Here is a 19,278-nt window from a genome sequence, read left to right as displayed (position 1 = left end):
CTACCATCTGGCCAAAAAGAAACAAATGCACCAGAGGCTGGAAGCGCCTGAGCTCTCCTTAGACCCCTCGTAGGAGAAGGGGCCAAGGCCCACAAATCTTGACACTGTATGGTGTCAACATCTATAGCCAGGCCAACTGCTCTTCTCTTGTTAAACCCATCCATAAGACCAAGGTGATCAGCTTTGTTGTTCTACTGGTATGGTAGTTTAGACATTCAAATTAAATATTTGTAAAGCAGCTTGACCAGATGTCCTAAATCCAAACCTCACTGAAGTGGAAGTCCACCATAGAGTGTACAAGAAAGAAATTCTGCTATATATTCCTACAGATTTTCTTCATGGCTCACAGATGTTCAGTGCACCTCCCATGGGAAAAAAGAAAAGGAAGAGAGGCCAGATGGCAAAAAACTCAGAGCCTGGACCTACAGAGAAGGTTCAGATAGGAAACCTAAGGGTGTGAGGTAAGGCTCTTCAGTGGACTGCATATTTGATAAACCTGGAGTACCAGTTCTAGACCAGTTTTCCCTGGTGACATGGGAGACAACTCCCAGGGATGAACCCGGCCCTGGCCCTGTGGGATCAACAATTCCATCCTGGCCAAAAGGGGGAAAAGAAATGTAACTAATAAAGTATCAGTGGCAGAGAGAGTTCAAATAGAGTCGAGGGGCTACTCTGGAGGTTGCTCTTATACAAGCTTCAGGTAGACCTTGCTATCTATCATAACCTGCCAACTCCCAACCAGGACCATTCCAGCCAATCCTAAAGAACACCTAGGGCAATTTATAAGATTCCACAAGGGTTCCAGGCACTAGAGTCACTTTCCAGAAACCTACAATCTTCAGATGGGTCCCTGGTCAGATGAGTCCTGAAACCTAGCCCACCCTCTCCAGAACAAAAGATAGTTCCATCTCCCTACCCTATATTAGTGACAGACCCTTCCAATATGAAAAATTTACAACTGCCATAGCCCAAACACCCCTAAAGAGAGGGATGGAAAGATCAAAGGTGATGGTGGAGCTACACAGAGAAGGTAGGATTTAACAAATGGATATGATTGCTGAATCATCAAGTTGATATCTCCTTTAGTCTCCAGTATCTTAGAGCAGCTAGAAGTAAAAACCTAAAATTGTGGAATTGTAACCCATGTCAAACTCTGAAATATGTTCTACAACTAATTGTGGTGCTGTGCTTTGAAATTTACTGCTTTTTTGTATATTTGTTATTTTTCACAAAAAAGAAAGAAGAAAGAGTCAATTGTGGTGATCAAAACGTATTTAAGCCTTCTAGCCCCCTATATTCTAGAGCAGCTAGAAGGAAAAATGTGAGAGGACTGTGTGGTAGTCCATGACAAACTGTGGGATCTGTCCTATAACTACTTGTTGAAGAGTGCTTTGAAAACTATTGCTTTTCTATTTCTTTGTTTTGTATATATGTTATACTATACAATAAAAAGGGAGACTTTCACCCCTGGGTCTTTGTCAGATTGGCCTGCTGGCCTTACCCAGAAGCATGGAGCACACCACAGGAAAACTGTATGTTAAAAAATACAACACCCCTTAACACTCATTCATAAGTGTGAAAGCCCAAAGTGTAGGAAGTAAGAGGAGGGAAAATGTCAGAGGTTCTGAGATCTTTTCAGCAAGTTCTAGCCCAGCAGCCTCTCTCTAGCCTGCCCTGCCTCCATCCTTCCTTATTGTGGCAGGCCATTCTTGCACCTACAGCCTCCCCAGCCTAGGGTTACTCACTGCCAGAGAGGCCCAGGTTGGTATGTCTGTACAGCTCAGCCAAACCCACACCATCACCCACCTAACTAGGAGGCCAGGTCTTCAGATCTCATCCCCAGCTCCATGTACACCTCATCCCTACAGAAAAGGTCACAGACCAGGCAGGGGATGAGCTGAGGACCAGAATTCCAGAATCTTAGCCCCAAACTGGAAACACTCCTATCTTGCCCCACTCCCACAATTCAAAATTGGATATTATGTTTGTGTGTCTCGATCACTGCACATTTTGTAAAGCACATGGAATTTAATATCTTACAGGTATTCAAATCTAGTTCCAGCATACAAACACTTACTAAAGCCACCCTGGCTGAATAGATTGAATGGACTAGGATTTGTTCATTATGCAATATTTTGCCTTCAAACAGGATATTGTATCTACATCAGCTGAGCCATATTAATATGAATATCATTGCTGCAGATCTCCAAGGCTTTTTCTACCCTTGATATTCTAAGATTTCATCCTTCTATACAGAAATTGCCTTTTCAGGAATAGGGTGTTGCATTGGTACTTGTAGAGGTGAGATTTGCCTGAGTGTACCACATTCACAACCAGCTCCATTGAATCAAGTTATAGCTACTAAGGGTAACTCAATCCACTTTACAAAGAGAAACTGATCACTCATTCTCTCCTCCTTGCTGAGGTGTTGATGGAGGGAATGAAGACAAGAGGAACTATAAAATCCTTTAACAAATGCAGCCACTACTTTTAAATTCTTTCTGATCCCTCAAAGACTCAAAGTCAATGCTTAGCAAAAAAAAAAAAACTCATCTCATTTGTCCTACATGGACCTGCATAGTTCCTTTCTTTGTAAATCCTCTCAACACACAAACACACAGGCAGAGTTTTAAGATGATGCTGGTGATCATTTGCAAGTTCTTGAACTATCTATCCCTGTGATGTCCCAGAGACACAACTAAATGTCCTGGAGCAAGGGTTGGCAAGATAGTAAATATTTAGTCTGTGCAGCCCATATGATCTCTGTCACAATTACTCAATTCTGACACTGTAGAGCAAAAGCAACCATGGACAAGAGGTAAATGAATGAGCACGGCTGTGTTCCAATAAAAAATTAATCATGGATACTGAGATTTACATTTCATATCATTTTCCCATTCCATGAAATAGTAGTCTTTTGACTGTTTTCCCAATCATTAAAAAAAAAAAAATGTCACAACCACTCTTAGCTCACAGACCTTCCCAAAACTGGCAACACGCTGGATTTGGCCTTTAGGCCATGCTCCTAGAGGAACAAAGTATAGAATCTTCTACTAATCCTATTTGAGGACATAAGGATATAATAATAATGGTGATGATATCTACAACCCATGATATGTGGCAGGGATTATGTTAACCAATTTACATGGAGTCTCGTATTTAATCCTCACAACTAACCTTGAGGTTGCTGTTCCCATTTTATAGAAGAGGAAACTGAGATATAAGAAAGGTAAAATAACTTGCTCAGGGTGGCACAGCTTACTCAGTGGGAAAGCCAGGATGGAAACCACACCTGACTCCAAGACTTAAGCTCCTAACCACTTTGACCTATCTATAGAATACGACGGCCAACTTCATACTTTTTAAATTACCCCTGCAGTGTGAAATCTTGTTGCAGAAAGAGGTGACTGCAATGGCTCAAATATGAAAATAATAACAAAGTACATGAACTAGTGGGCTTGACACACCACAATTCAATTAAAACCTAAGGAGCTAAAACTTGATTTTCATTAAGTTTTCAACAAAGCATATAAAATGCTTGATTACTTTCATAGTTAAATGAAATAAGATAATAAAAGTAGCCTAAAGAGAAAAGGATCCAGGTAAATCTAGCTTAACGGCAACCAGTGCCTGACAGAGTTGGGGAGAGGGGAGAGGGTAGACAGGGTGAGGGCTCATGTTTAGGAAGCACTGCCTCTGCCTTTCCTCAATTTCTGTAGCTGTGTATGGAGCTCGTGTCAGAGCAGACAAAATCGCTGAATTCATACAACTGAAAGAAAATGTTAGCACCTTAAAAGACATAAAAGAAATGATTCAAGAAACAGCTAATAGATTCTTTGCTTTGAGAAGCCAGCACACTAGGAATAGAAAAGTCACAAGGCACGATTTGGGCTGAAAATACAGGCAATGCCAAAGGACATAAAAGGATTGAAGGCAGAGGGAGCTGGGCATCAGAGCAAAGCAGTACTAGAGTGGAAAGGCCCATGTGAAGGTCATGTCACAGCAGAGAGTGGAATTGCTTGCACTCCCTAAGAAGGCTGGAAGCAGATCAGCATCCGGGTTTGGCCCATTTGCTCCCAGAAGGAAAGTTCCTGAATCCTCTGATGTGACTGCATGCCTCTGTGGCCTTCAAAGACAATTCAAGCTTGACTGACTTGGTGCATTCACTGCTGGTCTAAAAATGTCCCAGCAGCCTTTCCCTGCCCGACTGGAAATCTTGCCCTTGTGGAGGTGCTGGAAAAATGGCTTTCCCTAAATCCCTGCTCCAGAAGGCCAGACATTTTAAGGCCTGTTCCCTAAAGTCACAATCTGAATACGACACAGGAAGAAAGAAAAAAATAAATGCAAAAAGGGAGACGGTTCCACTCAACCCCCCAACTACTCCCCAAAACTTTTTGCACATTTCCAGATGTCTCAGTCCACACTTAAATTGGCATGTCTTTCTTCCTAATGGGGGGGGGGGGGCGGAGGGAAGTGGCTGGCTTGTTTTGAGATTTCAAAATGTACCTGCAATATAAGTGATTCCTGTAACTGAAGGCCATGGGGCAAAGAAAATTATTTTATCTTGAACTCTGCAACTCCTTATAACCCGTGTGATTAGAAGGGCTCATTGCTCCATTTTCCCCCAAGGTGCAGCATTTGGAAAATCTATAGTCTCAAAGACATTCAGGAAAGAAAGACTTTAGGAAGCAATTGATAACTCTACAGCTCAGAACTCCCAAGACTCATGCAAACATCCTCCAACTCCTATCCCCTAGAATTAGGAAAGAGACAAGGCGGTGTTAGTTTAAATTCTGGCCCACAAGGAAAAGAATGCAAAAAACAAACAAACAAAAAAAAAACCTGTCAAACATGAAGAAGATCAGAGATGCTAAATGACAGTCCCAAATTCCATGTCATGGTTCAGTCCCCTGGGCCCCCCAGCCTTTCCTCTAACCTTTCTCAATGGCACTCACGGCACTGCTTCCAGATGAGATTGCATTAGTGACAGTGATAGCTGTTCATGGATTTCAGAAATGGGCAAATCAGGGTTTTGGAGGCATCGAATGCAGTAAGTGGAAAGTGGGACCCAGGCATCAGCATTTTTAAACAAACTTCCACAGGTGACTCTGATGCAGATAGTTCAGGGACCACATTGTAAGGAATATTATTTTCTCCACTCAGTCAAAATCTAGGCAAGTGGGGCGGTGCAACAGTGGCTCAGTGGCAGAATTCTCACCCGCCATGCCGGAGACCTGGGTTCGATTCCCGGAGCCTGCCCACGCAAAAAAACAAAAAACAAAAACCCTGTGCAAGTGGATCTCAGGAATCTAACGAGATTCATTCAACAATTATGTTTGGAGCACTTACTATATGTCAGGTATGTGGCTGATGCCAGTATATATCTCTAGTCCCACATTTTTACAAAGGGTCTGAGGATTAAAAGGAGCATACAGTCGTCCAAATAATTGGATTTTCTCCTTACCATTTCTTTTCTGTCCTGATCATGTAACTCCTTGCTTAGTTACTATTCTAAGAAAGGTCTCAGCCCAGCAACATTCTCAACTTTATGATCCTATCATATGCCCCATAAACCACCTCAATGATGCTTCATTTCCATTACTATGAGCTTCCCCAGGATAGAAATACATATTATAATGAGCAACACAAAACAAACCAACAATGCTTTCCTGACCTGCATTGAAAAAGAATACTTTATCAGCTCAAACCCAACTGGGTTGTTCTTTATGGCAAGTAAATGACTGTATGAAATTGTCAGAAAAACACAGATATAGCTCTAGTTTAAGCCTCTGCCTTGGACAGACCAAAGGGTCTGAATCATAAACTGGAGCTAAAAAAAAAACTTTAGCTGCTGCCCCACTCACCCCTAGCTGAGCCTTCCATGATGGTAGTTCCAACCTAGGTGTCAAGGGGTACTAGACTAAAATTTCTGAAATATTGTCCATTAATCATCTGCATTAAGAATCACTTTGGGATGCTTATTAAATATACAGATTCCCAGATTTTAATTAAACCCACTGTAGTAGCTTAATTGCAATAGTTGGCCCCAATTAATGGCCTCCCCATAACCTTGCCATTTGTACTGCAACTTTGTAGACCCCTCCCACTCTGAATCTGGGCTCTGCCAAGGGACTTGATTAGACCAAAGGGAAATTAACAAATGGGATGCAAGCAGAGACTTGAAAAGTTCACATGTATTTTCACTTGCTCTCTCGCATGATTGGCTGTACTTGTTTAGACCTGTGTCACACCATGGCAACATGCCTGGGCTAGTTTTCTAGGAAATGAGGGAGCACCAAGAGCAGATTCTAGTCATCCCAGCTGAAGCCATAAAAGAAACACCAACCTCTAGCTGATCCACCAGCTGACTGCAGATGAGTTCCTCCAGCTGAGATCAACTGAGCCTAGCCCAGACCACAGAACCACTGAACCACAGTCCATGAGAAATAACCAAGTAGATGTGGTTTCAAGTCATGAAATTTTGGGAAGGGGTTGTTATACAGCAAGAACTAACTGAAACACCTGCTGAATTAGTATACTGGAAGGCTGATTCTGTGATTCTGCATTTTAACATGTTCTCCAATTCATTAATTCTCATGCACATTCAAATTTGACCAATCACTGCACCACTGTGTATACAGGAGGGAGAAAGAAAGCAATGTCAGCTGCTTTAAGGTATTGCACACAAAACTGAACCACAGCCCTGCTGGAAGGTAGCTCTTCTAATCAGCCCTGGATATGCTGTCTCCTCAGTGGAAAGATCCACTGCTCTAAGCAATGAACAACTCAGGAGAGACCAGGCAAGCTAAAAGAACAGTTCCATAAGGGTTTTATATGGTGTAAAAGGGGCAAGGTTTCTTAGACAACAAGACAATTCCAAATGAAATGAGAAACTAAACACAAATGTCTCTGACTCTATTGAAAAACACCCTGGTTTATGGGCCATCCCGCACCCCTGTGCATCCTCTCTTCCTAACCCCATCTCAGAGAAAGGCTCAAGTCCAAAGCTAACCCCTCTATCTGTAGTCTGATTCCTGTTTCTTCCAAGATCTTTCTTTATCAATTATCCCGTAACTCCTTCCTTTCTACTATATACCTCTACATTGACTCACAGTTCTCAGCCAAAGTGTTCTTAAATTTCTCGATCCTAAAGAAAACTTCCCCAGGATCTCATGTGTCTTCAAGATTCTGGCATATCTCCATACCTGACCAGACAAGCTTCCAGAAAGAGGATCTTCGCTCCTCATCCAGTTTTCAAACAACTGCCATATGATTTCCACTTCTAATATTCTACTTTCTGTCTTTATCTGATTTGGCCACTTTGCATCACTTGCATTGCTGAACACCCCTTCATTAGTGAAATCCCCTTCTATGATTTATGTGACCTTGCTCACTTGGTTTTCTTGCTACCCCTACAATTGTTTCCTCTTGACTTCTGTTGTTTGCTACATTTGCTATATTTCCCAGGTGTGCTGGTTCATCTGTTATGTATCCCAGAAAAGACTATGCTATTTTAATCCATTCTTGTGGGGGCAAACCTATTCTAAGTGGGACTTTTTGGTTAGGTTATTTCAGCTGAGATGAGACCCAGCCCATTCAAGGTGGGTCTTAATCCTTCATTGGAATCCTCTCCAAAGAGGATAAAAGACAGTAAAAGGCAACAATGGTTCAGTGGCAGAATTCTCGTCTGCCATGCCTGAGACCCACGTTCAATTCCCAGAGCCTGCCCATGCAAAAAAAAAAAAAAAAAAAGACAGTAAAAGCCAAGAAAGCTTAAAGAGAAACTCCCCAGAGAGTCTAAGAAAGCACCCACAGGCGCTGAGAGAAAATGCCACTGAAATCATTGAAGCTAAACCTGGGAGAGAAGAACCATCAGACTCTGGCCATGTGCCTTCCCATGTGACAGAGGAACCCCAGATGCCAGCAGCCTCTCCTCAGAGACGGTATCTTCCTCTTGATGCCTTAATTTGGACATTTTCACAGTTTTAGAACTGTAAATTTGTAACCTAATAAATCCCCATTGAAAAAGCCACCCTATTTCTGGTATATTGCATTCCTGCAGCTTTAGCAAACTGAAACATCAGGGTTCTGTTCTTGCTTTCCCTTGAGCTTCAGCCTCATATATCCATCTGCTCACAGGACACTTACACTTGGTGGACTTCAAGAAAGTTCAACTGTAACAAAAACCGAACTTACTGCCCTTCCTTCCTTCCCTAAACCCATGTCTCTTTTCTCTCAATCTCTCTCTCTCTCTTTTTTTTTTTTTGGCATGGGCAGGCTCCAGGAACAAATGTCTCCTCTCTTTTATACATGACTTCTCCTCACCACTGCCTTGATCCTACTCCAGGTCCTCACTGCCTTTTATCTCTTTCAAAAGGCTCATAATGGATTTATTTGCCTCTTATCTTTCCTTCATTTAAGGAGTTCTTTAACCTATCACCAGTGAAAGCAGACAAACACAAAATCTACACTACAATCAACACGTTTCCTCCATGTTCAAGAACCTACAAATCTTCCCACTTTCCAAAATGTACAATTTGGCACACAAGTCCCAAAGTTGATGCTGTAGATGGGCACATTAAGGGTAAGAGAGGAGACCACAGTTTGAATCCAGACTCTGCAAGTTGCTAGGGGTGACATAATCAATTTACTCACCTCTCTGAACCTGTTTCCTTGTAAGACTCAGTTGAATCACCTTCTGAATAGTCAGTACTTGGTACTTTACAAAGCTTGTTATATAGTTGGTACACTTCCCTTTTCCCATCCAGTACAGTCCCCATCTATATTTCTAGGTTCAGCTCCTAGGATATCTCCTGCAAACCCTATGCTCTGGACATATAAAACACTTAGGCATTCCCAAACAATGGGAATTTTTTTTCTTCTCCTTATGCTATTACACTTGCCTGGAATACCTTCTCTCACCCCTTTCAGCCTAATGAAAACCGATTCATATTTCAAAACCCAGATCAAATACCAATGCCTCTACAAAGACCTTCCAATACCCTCTATGCTGCAATATATACTTCATTTGAGGCAGTTCCTGTTGCATGCCTTGATTTATGGCTACATATCTGCTCGCTTGCCTTCATCACTTGACTATGAATTCCTAAAATATAGAGATTGGGTCTCGAACATCTTTTTTATCCCTAGCACCCAATATTCAAAAATATTTGATGGAATGAGCTAAATAAAAAACTATATGCCTGCCCATGCAAAAACAAACAAACAAACAAACAAACAAAAACCACAACTATACACAAGGATAGTCCAGATTTAAAACCTGGATAACAAACATGTAAAGAATACTTTAGAATCTAATGAAATAGGTGTTTCTGTATTCAATATCTAGGTACTAAAAATAATAACAAATACTTGTGTAGTGCTTATTCTACATAATTCTATGCTAAGCACTACTTTATGAACTTTAATATACAAATTCATTTTATCCTCACAACAGTCCTGTGAGGGGGGTACTTTTGTTATTTCATTTTGACAAAAGAGGAAACTGAGGTTCAGAGGATAGGTAACTTGCCCATGTTCCCAAAGCCTGTAAACAGTAGAGCTGAGAGTCAAACCTCAGTAGTCTGGTTCTAGAAGTTATGCTCTCACCTGCCACTATGTTGTCAAAATCATTTCCCCGACTAGGCCTCAGTTTCCCCATCTGTCAAATGAGAAGAATATATCCTATGTTCCTGGTCCCTCTCAGCACCAACATTCTATGATGCCAGGTATACTTTATCTGGCTGTCTCTTTCAATAGCTTTTGATTCCTTCAAAGGAAAGTCCTTTGTTTTGGTTTCATTTGTGAAATGAATAGTGGCTGCCTATGACTGGGAGGTAACAGCTAAAGGGTATGGGGTTTCTTTCCGGAGTGATGAAAACATTCTCATTTTGACTGTGCTGATGGTAGCACACCTCTGAGTATACTAGAAGCCACAGAACGCCACACTTTAAATGGGTACATTATATGGTATGTAAATTATAAAGTTGTTACCATAAAAAAATAAATGTAGCCCCAGGGTCCAGGACATAGCCTGTTCACCAAATGGTTTTGAATGGCTGTGACTTTTAACATTCAGATTCTAAGTCTACTACTGAAATGCTTCCTACTTACCAGTTCCTTGTATGCAAATTGGCACTTCTAAAAGTGTGTTCCATTTGGCAGCTTAAATAACCCCCTCACCAACCTATCAAATTTGTTCTTCACACTGAATGATTACATTTTGAAATAAGAGGGACTCAATTAAAGAGGTTTGCCTATATTTCTGATCACAATGATCACTGTTATACTACCCACAAACAGATTAAATTCGCCCCTAAGATTCCAATGTTAGAAATGGATTCAAGTTTCTTCAAGTGAGAGACCTAATAGGAAAAGATGGTGTCGCTACTGTAATTAGTACTTCAGGTCCGAAATTAGTTATTTGAACCAAACGGGTAGGGAGTCATTGTCAACAACTGTTTTCCACCTCAAAGGAAATTAAAGCAGCATATTAATCACTGGGAAAATAGTCTGCACAGTTTGTGCAAGGGTCTCTACTGGAGGGCAGTTTCCTTAAAATATCTGTTGGCTTATAATTAGCTCATGCATCTGATTAATTGAGAAGAAAAAAAAAACAGCAACTTTGAAACTACATGTTAAGCTACTGTACTTGAGAAAATCCAACTGCAAAGCCAGTAACTTGAGACTTCACTGCCAGCAGAGAGTAATGAAGCTTCCGGGCCTTAGGAAGTCCAGGAGCCAGCTGGGTTCTGTGCCTCAGTACAAAGAGGCCCATCAGGCCGGGAGGCAGGCAACAGAACCAGCATGGACTCGGGGCTCTAATCGGCAGTGATTAGAGAATAAAATGAAAAGTAAAATAAGATCACAGCAGGTAAAATTAGGGGAACAGTGGAGGCCACAAAGTTAAACCTTGGAACTTACAATCAAGGTGATTAAAAAAGTTGAGCTGCTGCTCCACCTTCTTTCTCACCAGCTCCCCAACTCAATAAGCACTCTTCACAATCAGAGCCCATTATTCTGATTTTTTTAAGAACGCTTCATCCGAGAAACACAACTGCATTCAACTTGCTGGAGAACTTAAACGAGATCTGTCTCTCCCTGACACTCCCTGGCTGACATATCATGTAGGGACTCTGATTTGGATCATGCCAGCCTGCAAAGAGTTTTGGTGACTTCTGGTCAATCACTTGGAAATGACGGGGGGGGGGGGGGGATAATGCATTGTATTCGGGACATGAAACTCTACACAGACTCGTGGAACCTGCAGTTACTTAGCCCCATACTCAGGGGCACCTTCTAACCAGTATCAATAATTCTAGTCAATCAACTGAGCAAAACAAAATAGGCTTGGAGGTCAGTGCAAATGGCTTTCCAGGGAACCCTGATCGCAAGCCAAGTGCTTATGCTTTGGCCAGACACCTGTCTAGAAAACCTCTGATAAATTATCTTTTGACCATGTTGATTCTCTTCATTCATCCAGCCAAGATTTATGGAGTCCCAACTCAGTCAGGCCTTAGACCTTGAGAATGATTCCTACGACAAATTCTACTCAGAGCCAGCAGTATACTAATCAATTCAATTCAACAAATATCAATAAATACCTACTAGGTGCCTGGCACTGTGCTAGAAGATAGACAAAGAAAATAAAAAGGAACTTGCAATCAAATGTGGGGATTGCATAGTAGTTAAAAGCAAAGATTCTGGAGTCAGATTGCTGGACTTCAGTTTCCCATATTGTCACTTACTACCTTTGTAACCTTAGGCAAGTCACTTGAGTCTCAGTTTCCCCTCTGTAAAACGAGCATGGTAATCACACCTACCACATAAGGCTGTGGAGAAAATGAAATGAGTTTGCCTATTTTCATGTACATAAAGCACTGTGTGCTATGGCATACAGCAAATGCTGTATATACTATAGGTAGGTATATATGGAAGTTATTAACCATGTTTGCGTCAAGTATTTCTTCAAAATTCTGATGAAAACTCTAGCTCATCCACCCAGAGTGGTTATAGATACATTTGCACCTAATTTTGAAGGCATTATGGGCACCCCAAAGCCCGAGAGACCTAGGTAACAGACAGATAGGAAAGAGTACACACACACACACACACACACACACACACACACATACACACACACTCATGATCAGCACTCTAATAGATGTGGGTATGAAACATTATACCAGCACACAAAGAAATTAATTCTATGTGGATAGCTGAGGGCATACTCAGGAAGAGATAGAGAAAAGGGGTGACAGCTGAGCCTGGCTAGGATGGATGAATGGACAGAGGGCCCTCTGGACCCTGCTTCTGCCACTCACTCACCAAGAATTTATGGGTAGGTTTCCCTTCTTTAGAATAGGGCCATTAAGGTCTTGCCTTGCCCTTCCTATCGTTGCTCTAAGGCTAGGAGTAAGTCATCAGCACATCAAACATCTATTCATCTATCCATTCAACAGACATTTATTTGAATATCAGTTACTGGGCAGTGAGGATCAGAAGAGAAATAAGGCCCAGTCCCTACCTTCAAATTACACACATTTGCATTAGAGGTCATAATCCTCTAAATAGACTATTTTGATGCTTTTAGAACACAATGAAAAATTACCATCAGGGAATCCCCTGTTAGTGTGCCAAACCTTAGGATACCCAAATCAATAGGACATGCCTGCGGTCAGGAGCCTTACTCTTGTGAAGCTTATGTAGGTAGCATAGAAGCTTAGACTACCTACAGGCATGCCTAAGAGTTACTTCTGGAGGAACTCTGTTGTTGCTTAGATGTGGCCTCAGTCTCTCTAAGCCCAATTCTGCACATGAAAGCATTGTCCTCCCCACTATGTGAGACATGATATCCACGGGTAAAAGTTTCCCTGGTGATGTGGGAGATGACTCCCAGGGATGAATCTAGATCTGGCACCGTGGGATCAACAATTCCATTCCGACCAAAAGGGGGAAAAGAAGTGCAACTAATAAAGGAACAGTGACAGAGAGAGTTCAAATAGAGTCGAGAGGCTACTCTGGAGGTTGCTCTCACACAAGATTCAGTTAGACCCTGCTACCTAGCATAACCTGCCAACCCCCAATCAACCATTCCAGCCAATCCTAAAGAATTCCTAAGGCAATACATAAGATTCCACAAGGGTTCCAGGCACTAGAGTAACTATGCAGAAACCTACAACCTCCAGATGGGTCCCTGGTCCAGATAAGTTCTGAAACCTAGCCTAGCCTCTCCAGATCATCAGACAATTCCATCTCCCTCCCCCATATTAGCGACAGACCCTTCCAATATGAAAACTTTAGAATTGCCATAGCCCAAATACCCCTAAAGAGAGGGATGGAATGATCAAAGGTGATGGTGGAGTTATACAGAGAATATAGGATTTAACAAATGAATATGAATGCTGAATTATTACATTGATATCTCTTCTAGTCTCCAGTATTTTAGAACAGCTAGAATTAAAACCTAAAATTGTGGAATTGTAACCTGTGTCAAAATCTGAAATATGTTCTACAACTAATTGCGGTATTGTGCTTTGAAATTTATAGCTTTTTTGTATATATGCTATTTTTTTACAAGAAAAGAAGGAAAAAAAGTCAATTATGATGATAAAAAAATATTTAAGCCCTCTAGCTTTCTATATTGTGGAGCAGCTAGGAGAAAAAATATGAGAGGATTATATGGTAGCCCATGACAAACTGTGGGATCTGTCCTGTAACTACCTGTTGAAGAGTGCTTTGAAAACTATTACTTTTTTATTTCTTTGCCTTGCATATATGTTATACTATACAATTTTAAAAGTTTAAAAAAGAACACTGGGTGTGCAGTAGAGGAAGTCTGGCTCCACCACTTACTGGTTGCTTGACATCAGACAGGTTACTTATGTTTCCCGAGTCTCAGTTCCAACCCTCATGTGCAAAACAGAATAGTAATAGCCTCGAATCCATAGTGTTTCTGGGAGGGATAATACATGTAATGCTTTGGTGTGTGCCTGGCACCAGGTAAACACTCCATAAATGTCATCAATACTAATAACATCCATTAGGGATATGCAATAACCCCCCACCAAAACCGAGAATGACAGGAAGGAACAGTTCTCCATTAGGATTTAAATGAGCAACTGAATGTCTTTTCTCTTGAAAATTACAAGCTAAAGTTTCCCACCTACAACAAAATCTCTATTCATCTGTAATGGAAATGTGTGCAAAACTCAGACAGGGCTTGCTGCGGAAGAGCAAAAGACAAGAGGTTGGTGTTCACTGACTTTCTCCGTAAATAAAAGACAGTTTATGTTCTGTATTATCAGAGCTAATGCAACATGCTAAGCGAAATAGGTAGGTGTGACCAATCGGGAGTTTGTTTCCATTCCACCAGACTGCTGAATATCTCACCATATTCTTTGTCATCCAAATCAGCGGTGAAAAGCTCTGTCAGCCAACCCCCAGAGCATTCAGCACATAGGTTGCTTAATTAAATATGCCACTGAATGGGCTATAGAATTCTATTGCTTATTCTGACAGGTCAAAGACAGAAGGGACAATTTCTTGGGTTTTTATTTAAGATGTATTTTCGATGTATCCTCTGCAAAGGGTGTCTCAGGCTGCATTAATTTTTATAAGACTTTTTTTTCTAAACCCAACTCTACACCGATTGACCTGGCTGATGAAAACAAGTCTAAAGTCAGTAACCTTCCCATTGTCCCCACGCTGAGACCCAAAAGGCAATGGGTGGATTAGGCCATTATGAACAATTGAGCCGGTGTTACAAAGCAGTGTTGGGAAATCGCCTCTCTTTCTATCATTCTCAGTGTTAATGCCTGTGGACTCGAAGAGGGGAAGCTTCCCTCAGTACTGGTTTGGGGGCATGGTGTGTATACACAGCAGACAGAACTGACAAGTTCTAAATGTGCTGAATTCACCCAGCTTTGAAAAGAAAATGATGGAGGCAAAAAACCAAAATAACAATATGACACTGTGCCTAAGAGTCAAAGCAGGCTGGCTTTGCAGCCTTCCTGGAACACTGAGCTATGAACTCACCTGGGCCACTTTGGGCCCAGGCCCAGCAGTATCAACAACTGCCTGTGATGTGTGCAAAAGACAGTGCTTCAGGAACTAAAAGCATGGCCCATGCTTCCTTGAGAGCAGACTGTTATGAAACACATGGAAATGAAAACAATGCCCCAAATCAGCATTCTCTTTAGGATAGTTTGAGAATTGGCAAGAAATTCTCCTTCCCATTTTCTCACCAGGAGACAGACTTGGAGTTGACATGCCCGAGGTCACCTGCATTCCCAGATCCAAGCACTGGCCTGACAAATAAAGAGTCTTCTCCGGTACCTCCCTTTCCTCTCTTCTTTAGTTTAAGCTGCTGAATATGAGTCCTTAATGCTGGAATGGCAACAAAACACACTGATAGAGCCCATCCAGTAGCTTAGCAACTGTTTTATTTCTTTAGAATTTTTTCGAGAAGTAGAGAAAAGAAAAACAGCTTTGTCAAAGTGAATGTCACGCCACTGTGTTTCTTTCCACCTCACAGGGGTGGGGATGAAGCGGGAGGTTGGCCAAATGTTAATTGTGAGCTGTGAAGCCTTTCATTCCAAGGCCCAGATGGAGGCAAAGCATCGAGGATGGCTCTTTCCTTCTTTGAGAAGGCAATATGCAGACTGACTACCCCAGAAGGCACCTCAAGCCTCCTTAGCCTAAGTTCTATTGATGGTAGACCAGTTGGCTATACCTCTCAATGCCAGGCATGTAAAGAGCAAGGTTTGAGAGAGTTCAACTCTGTCATTTCAAAGGCCTTTCTGCTTCCTTGCTATTGTCTTTGTACAAAACAGACAGACATATGAAAGATTGCAAAAGACAGGGCACAAGACAAGGTGACATCCCTACCTTAAAGTGCAGAAAACTGGACATGCCTATGGGTTTAGGCTAAAGCTAGTGTTGACGGTGGGGAGGGGCAGCCATCAGACTAGGTAATGGTGCCCATGGATTTTTGAAAGGAAGAGAAAGAAAGAATGGAAAAGTGGTCTTCCTCACAGGCATCTGTTTTAGTTTGCTGGGCTGCTTAAAGCAGATGCCATGAAAAGGTTTGGCTTGAACAATGGGAATTTATAACATTACAGTTTTGAGGCTGAGAAAATGTCCAAATCAAGGCATCATCAAACTGATGCTTTCTTCCCGAAAACCACAGCCAGCGATCATTGGCTCCTCTGCCATATGTATCTACATGATGACATCTGCTGATCTCTCTCTTCTCTTCCAGGTTTTGAAGATTTCAGCTTCTTACTTCTGTGGCCTCCTCTCTCTCTGTATTCACTCCACTTATAAAGGAATCCAGTAGGAGGATTAACTGAATGAAGTGGGTCACAACTTAACAGAAGTAGCCTCATCAAAAAAGTTCCTACTTACAATGGGGCTACACCCACAGGAACGGATTGAGTTTAAGAAAATGCTTTCCTGGAGTAAAAACAGCTTCAAACCATTACAGCATCTGAGGAAGTCCATGCAACTTGTGGGGAAGAGGAACAAAGAGTAGGCTAAAGACCAAACCACAAGAACAGCAAGCAGAGAAATGGTGGAGCAAACCAGGGAGGTGAGGGCAAAGAAGGCTTCGGATGGCTGCTGTTGAGAACAACTCTAATGAACTAAATCTATGATGCTGTATAAGCATGCATTCCCACTCTGATAATTGACAGGAATAGTTGGGGTAATGGGGCATGATCACTGGCCTGTAATCAGCCAGAAGTTGGTACAAGGACTCAGAGCTGTTCTTTTCCATTTGATCAGAGTGAAGCGGTCATTAGGCTGATGGCAGGGTTTTCAGTATTGGTATATCAGCATACTGGGTGGGGTACTTACACTAACTATACCCCTGTGGAGAACAGGACCATTAAGAATGTCCGGTTTCTATGCTCTACATCCCAGAGCAGACCATGCCACTGCAATTAGTGATCAGGAACATCATTTGTTGGCATTAATTCCCATTAACAAATTAAAATTTTATTACAAAATCATGATCTTCTTTACAAAGTGATTTGACTGTCAATTCTTTGCCACCCCACTCCCACACCCCCACCCAAAAAAAACCCATTAACAAAGATACGTAATTGTAATTGCTTAGAGCACTGTACCCCAGAGAAATGCGTTCTTAAACTTAATTCATCCCTATGAGTGTGGACCCATTGTGATTAAAATCTCTTCAAGATCTTGCTTCAGTTAGGGTTAGGCCCAAATGAATCAGGAAGGGCTTTAATTTGGATTACTGGAGTCCATTATAAGCAGAGTAAAAGTCAGACATAAAAAGACAGAGGGAGTAGCCAGAAGCTGGAATTCATTGGGACCCAGAAGAGAAAGGAGAGACCAGGAGAGGCTTCCAAGTGCACTGGCATGTGACAGAGGAGCCAAGGACCAAGGATCAAGAGCAGCCAGTCCCAGAATGCCAGTCTTCAGGGGAAAAAAAAGCATCACCTTGATGACACCTTGCGGATATCTTAATTCAGGCTGCTCCTAGCCTTCAAAACAATGAGCCAATTCCCATTGTTTTAGTCAACTCATTACATGCATAGTAGCTGCTTTAGCAATGAGGAAACTAAAACAGTTTTTGGTACCAGGAGAGTGGAGTATTGTTATTACAAATACCAAAAAATGTGGAAAAGGCTTTGGAATTCGGTAATGGGTAGAAGCTGGAAGAACTGTGAGGTGCTTGATAGAAAAAGCCTAGACTGCTTTGAAGAGACTGTGGTAGAAATATGGACACTAAAATACTTCTGAGGAGGCCTCAGAAGAGAGAATTTCCATCTCTATTTCAACTAGCCAGCTTCTGACTGAAAACCTTCACTGAGTTCCCAGCTTATAGCCTGCCCTATATAGAATTTGGACTTGCTCATTCCCAGTCACATGAACTATAATAAATCTCATAATATTTATATTACACTCCATTGGTTCTATTTCCCTGGAGAACCCTGTCTAATACAACAATGTTTTAAATAATGGGGCATTTTTAAGTACTCAAAGTTAATCTAAAGCAGTTTTCCTTGACTAATGAAATCATATTTCCTTGCTTTCATTCCCATACTTTGGAGGCAAGAGGAAGCACCTGAGTGGCCTCCAACCCAGACCTTCCAAAATCCCCTAGAAGCTAGGTTCTCAGAGTCCAACACTGCAACTGGAGAAAGGCAAGAGGAAGAGTCTAAAGGAGTCAAGTTTTAATGAACATACCAAACTAAAAGTTAAAAAGCACTTACTACAGGCCAAGTAATGGCTTAAACACTTGACAACATACACTCATTTAATCTTCATTATAACCCTTTGAGGTAGGTACTATGATTGTCCCTGTTTTACAGATGAGGGAACTGAGCCACAGAGAGTTTAAGTGACTTGTCCAAGGTCACAGAGGAATAAGTGGTAAAGATAGAAATACCAGGAGTTCAGCTCAAGAGTCTGTGCACTCAACTGCTATGTCATGGTATCTTCAAAGAGCTGGCTTTGTCCAGTAGGCCAAAGTGATTTCTACTTTCCTTTCCTCCACTTGTCCAGAGCTACCTCTACCTCCATCCTGGCCCATGGTCTCAGAGAGCACACCTTCTCTGATTTTAGGGATATATTCTTCTCAGCACCTAAGATTTGTACCAAGGAGTTGATCAGACAGAGACCATGGAGGAAGGTAAAGCCCAGTGCAAACACCAATCGTACTCTAGCTGAAAGGAAGCATTTCTGGCAGCTCCTCAGCTCTCCCTGGGCCTCTGAAATGTATGATATCACTTTCAAATATTTCCAGATTATTACCCCAATACTTCACCTCTGAACAGTCTCAATGAAATATGAGTAGATATTAACTAAGCTGTAAAATCCATAAAAATGCTGCTTTACAAGAGACATTTACCTATGAATCAGCAGTTGTGTTAATTCATTATTTAGTAGGCTTGTTATTTATAGCATATTACAGCTTCGTAAATTATTTAGATGTGCTTGTTTCTGTGCATGATTTTCCCTTAAGAGTCGGAAAATGTTTATCAGCCACACGCAGGGAGATTGTTTCAGTCAGCGGCCTGTTGTTAAAATAGCTTGAACTAGTTTCTCTTTCTTGCTTCCTTCTCAAGACTCCCATCTGTAAGGCCTAGGGGCTGGCAGAGCTGTAACCAAATCAGGCACTTAGCCATTATAGGGATGATGATGATCACCGTAGGGCAGCATTTCCCAATGAGTGCTCTGCTGGATCCTGCTAGGTCCATAGGACACCAGCTATGAAACAAAGGTTCTATGGACAGTTCGTTTTGGCTA

At 41.7% G+C, this 19,278-nt stretch overlaps 1 protein-coding gene across 1 annotated transcript in view; it reads right to left on the bottom strand.

The window, feature by feature from the left end:
- The window catches only part of HS6ST2 (heparan sulfate 6-O-sulfotransferase 2), a 378,854-nt gene that overhangs the window by 210,899 nt on the left and 148,677 nt on the right, over positions 1 to 19,278 (bottom strand). The window lies entirely within an intron of this gene.

The sequence above is a fragment of the Tamandua tetradactyla genome, chromosome X (assembly GCF_023851605.1).
Source record: "Tamandua tetradactyla isolate mTamTet1 chromosome X, mTamTet1.pri, whole genome shotgun sequence".
In the NCBI taxonomy this organism is placed as follows: domain Eukaryota; kingdom Metazoa; phylum Chordata; class Mammalia; order Pilosa; family Myrmecophagidae; genus Tamandua; species Tamandua tetradactyla.
Note: the sequence above shows the minus strand (reverse complement) of the source record. Positions and strands in the feature narration are given on the sequence as shown.